We start from the raw sequence: 12,122 nt of genomic DNA on the forward strand, positions 1-12,122 counted from the left end.
AGACAACCAGACACAGAGAGAGAGAGAAAGAGAGAGAGATAGACAAAGGCTGAGAGAGACAGCCAGAGAGTGAGGCAAGGAGACAGAGAGGGACAAAGAGCTAAAGAGAGAGAGGAACACAGAGATAGAGAAAGAGAGAGAGAGGCAGAGAGAGAGAGATAGAGACAGACAGAGAGAGAGAGAGAGAGAGAGAAACAGAGACAGAGAGGGAGAAAGAGAGAGACAGTTAGAAGGAGAGAGAGAGAGAGGGAGAGAAGGACTCCACTCAGGGGCAGGAATCTTCTGCTCTTGCTGGTAGTGAACTTGGAGGTGGGAATGACATCTAATTAGGTGAGATGGTGGCATACTGGAACCCTGCTGCCCCCCCAATCCCCCAGAATTAAGTTCTGGGCAAGAAGGCCCCTGGTAGACTTTCCCGCCCCACCGCCAATTACTAACCACTTAAGGGCCTCATCCCACCACCACCAGTATTAACCCGTGATGGGTGTGCCTGTTGACATGCAACATGCAGGGCAGCTAAAACTGTGAGGCCAGCTTGTCATCAGCTTGGCAGGAGGGGGGATCCCTCGATTAAAGGCACATAATGCCTGATTAAGGGACTTGACATCAAGAAGAGAGGACACATTGACCTACTGAGAGCCCTTGCTGACAACCCCCCTGTACCCCTCTGCTCGCAGCCCCTACCCCTTGAAACCCCACCCGCACCTGGGCCTGGGTCTGCCCACAGAGAGACTTCGAGAGAGCAGCAGCAGGAGTGTAGTGAACCTGGCTTTGAACAGCATCAGCAAAGCTTCTCAATAAAAGCCTGAGTGTCAAGGCCCGGATCGAGCCAGTAGGAGCAGCAGCTTCCCCCAACAGGAACCCCGCCCGAATTCAAAATGGCTGACGAAAGTGATATTAGCGTAAAGCAGAGAGCTGATTGGTAGGTAGTGGGTAAGTTGTTTTTCTCCATTTTAAAGCTACATTAAGGAACAGTAAGAGTTCTAGATTTTTTAGAAAAAAGAAACTTAAATAATTTTCTACTTGGTTTAAATTTAGGGTAAGACTATTTAGGGTAAGAGGGGAGGTGATGGCATTGTGGTATTGTCACTAGGTTAGTAATCCAGAAATCCAGGGTAATGCTCTGAGGACCTGGGTTTGAATCCTGCCATGGCAGATGGTGGAATTGGAATTCAATTAAAATTAAAATCTGGAATTAAAGGTCTAATGACGACCATAAAACCATTGTCGATTGTTGTAAAAACCCATCTGGTTCACTAATGTCCTTTAGGGAAGGAAATCTCCTGTCCTTACCTGGTCTGGCCTACATGTGACTCCAGACACACAGCAATGTGGGTGACTCTTAAATTCCCTCTGAGCAATAAATGCTGACCGAGTATGCGATGCCCACATCCCATGAATTAATAAAAAAAACTAAAGGTATGGCAGGGGAGCTCAGTCCCGTGTGTTGCTTGGCCTGCAGAATGTGGGAAGTCTTATACGCTCCTGGTAGTCTGGTTGACCACATCTGCAGGAAGTGCCACTGGTTTGACCAGCTTGAGCGTCGGGTTTCGGAGCCTGAGAATGGGCTGGAGGCACAGCAGTGCATCCATGAGGCTAAGGGTTACATGGATAGCATGTCTTTAAACGTGGTCATCCTGCTGCAGCTTAAGGAAGTGCAGTCAGAGAAAGAATGGGTGACCAGCTGTCAAAAGAAGGGAGGCAGGCAGGAAAATGCCAGAGTGCATCTCACTCAGGAACAGTATTTTTGTATCAGAAAATGGTGAGAAAATGACGGTTCCTCTGGGGATTACAGCCAGAGCCCAGCTGCACAAGGTGGGAGGAGAAAGAGAGGACGAGCAATAGTGGTAGGAGACTCAATAGTGAGGGGTACAGACAGACGCTTCTGCAGCCGCTGGTGTGACTCCAGAATGGTGTGTTGCCTCCCTGGGGCCAGGGTCAAGGATGTCACTGAACAGCTGCAGGGCATTCTGAAGGGGGAGGGCAAACAGTTAAAGATCGTGGTTCACATCGGTACCAACGACATGGGTGGAAAGAGGGATGAGGTCCTGTAACAAGAATTTAGGGAGCTAGGTAGCAGATTAAAAAGCAGGAGCTCAAAGGTTGTAATCTCTGGTGCTACATGCTAGTGAGTATAGGAATATGTGAATAGAGCAGATGCGTGTATGGCTGAAGACTTGGTGTAGGAGGTAGGGCTTTAGATTCCTGGATCACTGGGTTAGTGAGAAGTGTCATGCACCTCCACCAACCAGCCGCCATGAGGTTGGGGTGTCAGATGAAGGTAAGAGTACAGTGCACTGAGGTGAGAGTTTTGGCTTGTTCAACCATTCTAGTGCAGTCTCTTCATTGATGTGAGCCTCGAACCTGGAGTTCCCATTGATAATCGATAGATGAGGGCACCATCAGCGCATCATGAGAAGACCTATGGTCCTCTCTACCACCGCCTTTGTGGAAGCGTGGCTCCTGTTGTACCGCTGCTGGGCCTCTGTTCTTGGATGGCAGAGAGGCGTCATGAGCCAACTTTTGAGGGGATAGCCCTTGTCACCCAGCAGCCACCCATCCAGCCGGGCTGGAGCACTGAAGAGCCTTGGCACCTGGGAGTATCTCAGGACGTAAGCGTCATTGGAGCTGCCTGGATACCTTGCGCAGACTTGTAGAATCTGCATCCTGTGATCACACACTATCTGCACGTTCATGGAGTGGAAGCCCTTCCTGTTGACGAAGGCACCGGGCTCACCTGCTGGCGCTTTGATGGCCACATGTGTACAGCCTATTGCACCCTGGACGCGGGAAACCCAGCAGTCGCTGGAAAGCCTCTGGCTCGCTCAGCCTGACTGGCTTCATTCATACGTTAAAGAATAAAGGTCAGTACCCACCAGAACAGAGCTTCTGTCACTCGCTTGATGCAACTGTGGACAGCTGATTGGGACACTCCACACAAATTCCCCCACTGAGCCCTGGAAAGAGCCGGAGGCATAGGAGTTGAGGGCACTGTGACCTTCAGAGCCACTGGCACAGGGTGTTCACCCACACAGTCGGAGCTGATCTCAGGCCTGATCCTCTGACAAATTGAGTTAACGGTCTTCCTGGAGAGGCAGAGTCTAATTTGGCATTGCACCTCAGACATATTGAGGTAGCTGCATCGCTGCCTGTAAACCCTGGCAGCAGGATAGTGGCATCTTCTGTGAACCTTTCAGCCTTGGACTTCCTGCTGTCCCTGCGTCCCTTGTGCCTGCGCCTATCGTCCCACAGGTCCCTCCCCTGGAAGCTGCATTGGGACACCTGGCCTCCTCTCCCTTCTTTCCCTCTGTTCCTCCTCAGAGGAGGTGCCTCCAGTGGAGACCACAATCCCCATTACTCGGGTAAGGGAAGGCTGTCTGATACCTGGAAGGCCCCACACAGTCTGAATCCTCCAGGGTCTGGAAGACACCAATGAATCCTGAAATGAAGCCTAGAAATGCTCAGAATGAAGCTCAGAACCAAGATGAAGCTGTCCAGTTCAAATAAGCAACCAGCAGCACACGATCTCCAAAACCCCTCATTACTCACATTGACAATACTACTGACCCTTCTTATCCCGCCCGTGGATGAGGTTTTGCAAATTGTGGGCTGCCTGCCTGCTCGTTTTGCCCATGCGATGGGCAAGAAATCATACATGCAATGTTAAATCGCTGAGAATTGGTGTCAAAGGCCTTAACTGGTGTCTTAATTAATGGTGGGTGCACCTCTGTCTCCCGTGCACACCTGCTGACTGAAGTATCGCGCGAGTGTGCGTTGACATCGGGACTCTCGCCCGACGTCAGCACGCATCATTTTATGCTCAAGCGGGTCAGGCACGCGCCCGCCCACTGAAGTCAAAATTCTGCCCATAACTCTATGACAATCCTGGGACTCTGGTAGGTGTTTTTCCTACAGCAGCCACCACCTCCTCTATGGTGCTGAGGGTTGCAGCTAGCAGCCCTAGGTAGGCAGGATTTCTGCTCCCCAGGGTCTTGATTCCAGGGGAAGGCCCACCATTGGCCTTGCTACTGCTCAATAGGGTTGTGATTCAGAAGGCCTTCCCAAAAAGAGGCAGCACTGGACTCTCTCCAGCTGGCAGGCGAGAACCGTGCTACTTTAACAAAACTCTGCCTGGCCCTTTCTTCTTCAACATCTCATTTGCTTGTATTGATCTGCAAGAAAACAGTTCCTCAAATATAGAAATGGTTGGCTGGCTTGTCAGCTGCTCCTCTCTCTTCAACTGTGCAGTGACCCAAATATGGTCATGGATAGTAGATTCAGGTTGCCTGGCTTACATAATTAGATTACACCTGGGCACATGCCTTTTATAGCTTGAGTCCCATTATCCAATTGTCTGATGGCTTGTCCCAATTGAGTATCCAGGATGATAAAAGTAAAATACTGCTGATGCTGGAAATCGGAAACAAAAACAGAAAATGCTGGAAAAACTCAGCAGGTCTAAAAGCATCTGTGGAGAGAAAAACAGAGATAACGTTTCAAGTCCATCTGACTCTTCCTCAGAGCTCTGAAGAGGACTCATACGGACTCAAAACGTTAACTCTGTTTTACTCTCCACAGATGCTGTTAGACCTGCTGAGTTTTTTCCAGCATTTTCTGATTGTCTGGATGCTTTGCTAATGGACCACCATTCATATCTTATCAAGGCAATTGTTCCTGGTGAGGCTTTGCGGACATGCTGCCTCCATTTCAATGGCTTGGGATGTAGAAGGTACAGTGATGCAAATGATCAACCATCTTTGACTGTGATTTCAAATTTTGGAATGTAAGTGATTTCCAGCCAGTAAATTCATTGTCTTTTTTTAATATAAAGCCTAGCTTTGTAACAATGTCTTGAAATAAAACCCAGCCACTGGTGCAGGCAAGGCAACATGTATCAGTGCTGATCCCCAGCCCGAATAAATGGGTTTAAAAAATTTTTTTATTCATTCACGGGAATGGGCTTCGCTGGCTGGGCCAGCATTTATTGACCATCCCTAGTTGCCCTTGGGAGCTGCCTTCTTGAACCACTGCAGCCCATGTGCTGTAGATACACCCACAGTGCTGTTAGGAAGGGAGTTCCAGGATTTTGACCCAGCGACAGTGAAGGAATGGTGATATATTTCCAAGTCAGGATGGTGAGTGACTTGGAGGGGAAATTCCAGGTGGTGGTGTTCCCATCTATCTGCTGCCCTTGTCCATCTGGGTGGTAGTGGTCGTGGGTTTAGAGGGTGCTGTCGAAGGAGCCTTCATGAATTCCTATAGTGCATCTTGTAGATGGTACACACTGCTGCTTCTGTGCATCAGAGGTGGAGGGAGTGAATGTTTGTGGATGTGGTGCCAATCAAGCGGACTGCTTTGTCCTAGATGGTGTCCAACTTCTTCAGTGTTGTAGGATCTGCACTCATCCAGGCAAGTGGGGAATATTCCATCACATTCCTGACTTGTGCCTTGTAGATGGTGGACAGGCTTTGGGGAGTCAGGAGGCGAGTTACTCATCGCAGGATTCCTAACCTCTGACCTGCTCTTGTAGCCACAGTATTTATATGGTGAGTCCAGTTTAGTTTCTGGTCAATGGTAACCCCCAGGACGTTGATAGTGGGGGTAATGCCATTGAACATCAAAGGGCGAAGGTTGGATTCTCTGTTGTTGGAGATGGTCATTGCTTGACACTTGTGTGGTGCAAATGTTACTTGCCACTTGTCAGTCCAAGCCTGGATATTGTCCAGGTCTTGCTGAATTTTGCGTGCTTCAGTATCTGAGGAGTCGCGAATGGTGCTGAACATTGTGCAATCATTGGCGAACATCCCCACTTCTGACCTTATGATGGAAGGAAGATCATTGATGAAGCAGCTGAAGATGGTTGGACTGAGGACACTACCCTGAGGAACTCCTGCAGTGATGTCCTGGAGCTGAGATGACTGACCTCCAACAACCACAACCATCTTTCTTTGTGCTAGGTACAACTCCAGCCAGTGGAGAGTTTTCCCCCTGATTCCCATTGACTCGTTTTGCTAGGGCCCCTTGATGCCACACTTGGTCAAATGCTGCCTTGATGTCAAGGCCAGTCACTCTCACTTCACCTCGGGAGTTCAGCACTTTTGTCCACGTTTGAGCCAAGGCTGTAATGAGGTCAGGAGCTGAGTGGCCCTGGCGGATCCCAAACTGGGCATCAGTGAGCAGGTTATTGCTAAGCAAGTGCCGCTTGATAGCACTGTTCCATTACGCCTTCCATTACTTTACTGATGGTCGGGAGTAGACTGATGGGGCGGTAATCGGTCGGGTTGGATTTGTCCTGTTTTTTGTGTACAGGACATGCCTGGGCAATTTTCCACATAGCCGGGTAGATGCCAGTGTTGTGGCTGTACTGAAACAGCTTGACTAGGGGTGCGGCAAGTTCTGGAGCACAAGCCTTTAGTACTATTGCTGGAATGTTATCAGAGCCCATAGCCTTTGCAGTGTCCAGTGCCTTCAGCCGTTTCTTGATATCATGTGGAGTGAATCAAATTGGCTGAAGTCTGGCATCTGTGATGCTGGAGACCTCCAGAGGAGATGAATCATCAACTCGGCACTTCTGGCTGAAGATTGTTGCAAATGCTTCAGCCTTATCTTTTGCACTTATGAGCTGGGCTCCCCCGTCATTGAGGATGGGGATATTTGTGGAGCCAGCTCCTCCAGTGAGTTGTTTAATTATCCATCACCATTCACGACTGGATGTGGCAGGGCTGTAGAGCTTAGATCTGATCTGTTGGTTGTGGGATTACTTAGCTCTGTCTATCGCTTACTGTTTATGCTGTTTTGCACACAAGTAGGCCTGTTTTATAGCTTCACCAGGTTGACACCTCATTTTTAGGTATGCACGGCGCTGCTCCTGGCATGCCCTCCTGCACTCTTCATTGAACCAGGGTTGATCCCCTGGCTTGATGGTAATGTTAGAGTGGGGGATACGCTGGGCCATGAGGTTACAGATTATGTTCGAGTACAATTCGGCTGCTGCTGATGGCCCACAGCACCTCATGCCCAGCCTTGAGCTGCTAGATCTGTTTCAAATCTATCCCATTTAGCACGGTCGTAGTGCCACACAACATGATGGAGACTATCTTCGATGTGAAGGTGGGACTTCATCTCCACAATGACTGTGCTGTGGTCACTCCTGCCAATACTGTCATGGACAGATGCATCTGCGGCAGGCAGGTTGGTGAGGATGAGGTTGAGTATGGTTTTCCCTCTTGTTGGTTCCCTCACCACCTGCTGCAGACCCAGCCTAGCAAATATGTTATTTAGGACTCGGCCAGCTTGGTCAGTAGGCGTGCTACCAAGCCACTCTTGGTGATGGACATTGAAGTCCCCCACCCAGAGAGCATTCTGCGCCCTTTCCACCCTTAGTGCTTCCTCCAAGTGGTGTTCAACATGGAGGAGCACTGATTCATCAGTTGAGGAAGGGCGCTACATGGTAATCAGCAGGAGGTTTCCTTGCCCATGTTTGACCTGATGCCATGAGACTTCATGGGGTCCTGTTAATGTCTGGAAGGGCATCTGGCTGTAAAATGTCCTGCCAAATACAAAAAAATTATGCTTGGTATGAATGGAGATGGAGAAGGATGATCAAGTAGCATCGTGGTGACCCCATATAACATGGGAAAAGACAAAAAGAAGAAGAAAAAGAAGACAATACCTTGAAATAGTTTAATATAACAAATGGACGTGATCATATAGAGTAATGGATACTTGTGAAGAATTCACTTGCACTATTCTTTTAGCACTAATAGATAGCAATTTGCAATTCTACAATACGCCTTATGCAGCAACACATCACAAAGTGCTTTACATTGAAGAGTGCAAAACAGTTGCTGCTAATTGCAGGATGGGCAGTTTAAAAATAAAGAGTAGATTGAGAAATGAAAGGCACCAAGGAAGAAGTGTTTTGGGGAGTTGTTTTAAGCAGAGAGGGTGGAGAGAAGTGAATAGAGGATGACTAATTGAGGGGCGATCAATAGTGAAGAAGCAAAAAGCATTAAGAAGTTTGGTGTTAAACGAGTGGAGTGGGGTATGCAGAAATTTGAATATTAGGCCAGAAATTTAAGTCAACTCTCAAAGGCTTCCAAAGTGCCCGAGCAGAGAGAGAGAGGGAGAGGGAGAAAGGCCGCCTGCACTCTGGTCTTCTGTGTCACTATTTCCAGCCTTTGCCCATGGGCTACTAGCTCTTTAAAAGTGATGTGTGTTGCTTTATAGGAAGTGTTCAGGACGGAGCACAATATGAAGAAAGCCTTTGGCAGCATTGGAGACCTTCAGAGTCTGCTCTCTGTAGGTCTCAGATCAACTAACAGTTAGCAACCTCACCCCCCGAACAAATGGTTCAATTGAGGCATTCAAGAGGAAATTAGATGATTATTTGAGAAGAAACAATCTGCTAGGTTACAGGGAGAAGGCAGGAGAATGGCACTCGGTGAAATGCCCATTCGGAGAGCCAGTGCAGACATGATGGGCCGAATGGCTTCCTTCTGTGCTGTAACAATTCTACAATGCTGAGTGTCAGCAGCAGAAAATCCTGAGATATAAAAGAGCCTTCTCACGAGATTGTGAGTGAGGCTGAATTTGACTAAGAAGTTGTGTCTGTTGCCTCAAAGACATGAGAGTTGGCATGTATGGAGGACAGCACTCAGCGGGTTTAAAAACTGTGGGAAAGCAGATTCCTAGAGGTGCACGGATAAGTTGTTTATCCCAACCTTTTGATAGCATTCATAATTGTTTTTGAGCCACTTTTGCTTACTTTGGATTGAATCAATTTGTTCCCGTTTGTTTGATTTCAACTTTACACTGAACTGCTACCATTCAAGATCCTCATGCTGAAATCAGTGTTAACAGAGCTGTCCTGGCATCAAAACGGGATCCATGGGCTTGTAGCAACATTTTGAAAAGGGGAGGCTGGAGAAAACCTGTTTCAGGAGATAGACTTCTAGATTATACAAATCAGGATTTCATGATATAGTTAGCACCTTACATTTAGATGTAATGCCTTTGACAGGTAGCATGCTACTGATGCATGTTAGACATAAGACCTTTTAGTTATATATGTGTAGTTATTGAAGGAACTAACCTAGGTAGCAATACTTAAGTAGCAAAAGCTACAACAGTGTTATTTTGGAAGTATGAATTTTAACTACGTCTTGATGATATAATGGATCTGAGAAATCAAACATGATGGCCAGGATTTTCCCCTCGGCGATTTGGGGGCGGGGCCCGGTCGCCAAGGGGAAAATGACGCGGGATGACATCGAGAGGAATCCCCGACGTCATCCCGGTTCATTTAAATTTTTAGGAAGGCAGGCGGACAGCGAAATAATTAAAGTAATTAAAGACCTGCCCGTCCAACCTTAAGGCTGACAGGCAGGCCAGAAGTCCCAGCAGGCTCCAGATTATTGATGAAGCTTCATCCACTGGCGGGATGAAGTTTCATGTCCGTATTTTTAAAAATTACTAAAGTTTATGTGGTCTTTATTAACATGTCCCATCTCGTGTGACATGTTAATCATTTTTTAATTTTTGTATTTTTAAAGTTTTTCGCACTGTCACTGGTCTCCCTGAGATAGCACTTTGTCTCAGGGAGCAGTGCGCTCTTTCGCGTGCATGCGCGAAAGAGCGCACTTTGACAGATGGGGATTCCCTCCCCCGCCACTACACAGGAAGCGCATAGCACTTCCGTTGGGGATGCCGCTGGGCAGGCCTTAATTGGCCTGCCCACTCAAAATGGCGGTGGGCCCGGTTTCAGTGGTGGGGGTCGGCTGTCCGCCCGCCGCCGAGCCGGTGGGGCCCGCACACCATCCAAGGGCAAGATTCTGCCCGATGAAACAGGATTCTTTCATAAATAGTGCTTTCTTTGGCAAACAATTCATTGGTGGATGTTGTTTTAGTACCATGGTAATGATCATTCTTTCCCATGTTAGTTCATTATGGGAATAATTTTCTGGTCGGCGAGCGGGGGCAGGGGTGGGGCCCGCTTGCCGACACGCAAAATGACACTCGGTGACATCGGGCAGGCGTCATCGCACGTCATTTAGATTTTCAGTTCGGCGGGCACGCAGCCGAGTTGGCTGCATGCCCGCCAAACTGTCAAAGGCCTATTAAGGCCTGTTAAAAACTAATTACAACAGTTAACTGAGCTGCCTGTACAACCTTAAGGTTGGTGGGCAGGTGAAGAGCCCAGGCGGCCTTCGCATTTTTCACGAAACCTCATCCACGGGCGGGATTAGGTTTCATGAAGTGTTTTAAAATTCAATAAAAATTATTTTAAAAATTCTTTGACATGTCCCAGCTCATGTCACACAGCCACATGAGGAGACATGTTTTAAAAGTTTTTTTTTCCTTTATTTAAATTTTCAGATATCAAACTGATCCTACTGAGGCACATCTGTGCCTCAGGGAGATTTCTGCGCTCTTTTGTGGGAATGTGCGCGGCCCAGGCTCAGGGAATCCCCCCACTTCATCCACACAGGGAGTGCTCAGTGCTTCAGGGTGTGCGTCACACTGGGCGGGCCTTAATTGGCCCATGTAAAAGGCAGCGCAGGCCCAGACCTGGAGGCTATGGCGACGCGTGAAGATCTAAATACTTCTTAAATGTTATGAGGTTTCTGACTCAACCACCCTTTCAGGCAGGGAGTTCCAGACTCCCACCACCCTCTGGGTGGAAAAAACCCCTTTTAGCCTTCTACCTCTTACCTTAAATCTATGCCTCCTGGTTATTAACCCCTCTACTAATGGAAAAAGTGCCTTCCTATCAACCCTCTCTATGTCCCTCATAATTTTATACACCTCTATCAGGTCCCCTCTCAACCTTCGCTGCTACAAGGAAAACAACCCCAGCCTATCCAATCTTTCCTCATAGCTCAGACCCTCCAATCCATGCAGCATCCTGGTAAATCTCCTCTCCACCCTCTCCAGTGAAATCACATACTTCCTATAATGTGGTGACCAGAACTGCACGTAGTACTCCAGTTGTGGCCTAACCAGCATTTTATACAGTTCCAGCATAACCTCCCTGCTCTTGTATTCTGTGCCTCAGCTAATAAAAGCAAGTATCCCATATGCCTTCTTAACCACCTTATCTACCTGCCCTGTTACCTTCAGGGATCTGTGGATATGCTACCAAGGTCCCTCTGATCTTCAGTACTTTCCAGGGCCATACCATTCGTAGTGTAATCCATTGCTTTGTTAGCCCTCCCCAAGTGCATTACCTCACACTTTTCCAGGTTGAATTCCATTTGCCACTGCTCTACCCAACAGACCAGTCCATTGCTATCCTCCTGCAGCTTATGGCTATCCTCCTCACTATTTACCACCCTACCAATTTTCATGTCATCAGCGAACTTCTTGATCACGCCCCCTACATTTAAGTCCAAATCATTTATGTACACCACAAACAGCAAGGGCCCCAGCACTGAGCCCTGCGGAACCCCACTGGAAACAGATTTACAGTCTGAGAAACATCCCTCTACCATCGTCCTCTGCTTCCAGCCCTTGACCAATTTTGGATCCAACGTGCCACTTTGCCTTGGATCCCATGGGCTCTTACTTTCTTGACCAGTCTGCCATGAAGGGACCTTATCAAAAGCTCTGCTAAAGCCCATGTAGACTACATCAAATGCACTACCCTCATCAACACTCCTGGTTACCTCCTCAAAAAATTCAATCAAATTTGTCAAACATGACCTTTCCTTAACAACTCAATGCTGACGATCCCTGATTAATCTGTGTCTCTCCAAGTACAGATATATTCCGTCCCTCAGAATTCTTTCTCGTAACTTCCCCACCACATAGTTTAGACTAATTGTCCTCTTCCTGGTTTCCTGGTCTATCCCTTCTCCCTTTTTAATAATGGGGCAATGTTAGCAGTCCTGTAGTCTTCTGGCACCTCACCTGTGGCCAGAGAGGATTTGAAAATTACTGCCAGGGCCCCTGATATCTTTTCCCTTGCTTCCTCAGCAGCCTGGGAATACATCTCACCTGGGCCTGTGGATTTATCTGCTTTTAATGCTGCTAAACCCACTAGTACTTCCTCTCTCTCTATGTTAATTTCCTCTAATATTTCATAGTCCTCCACCCTGATGTCTATACCTCGTCGTCCTTTT

This window comes from Cetorhinus maximus, chromosome 5 (assembly GCF_964194155.1).
Source record: "Cetorhinus maximus chromosome 5, sCetMax3.hap1.1, whole genome shotgun sequence".
Lineage (NCBI taxonomy): Eukaryota > Metazoa > Chordata > Chondrichthyes > Lamniformes > Cetorhinidae > Cetorhinus > Cetorhinus maximus.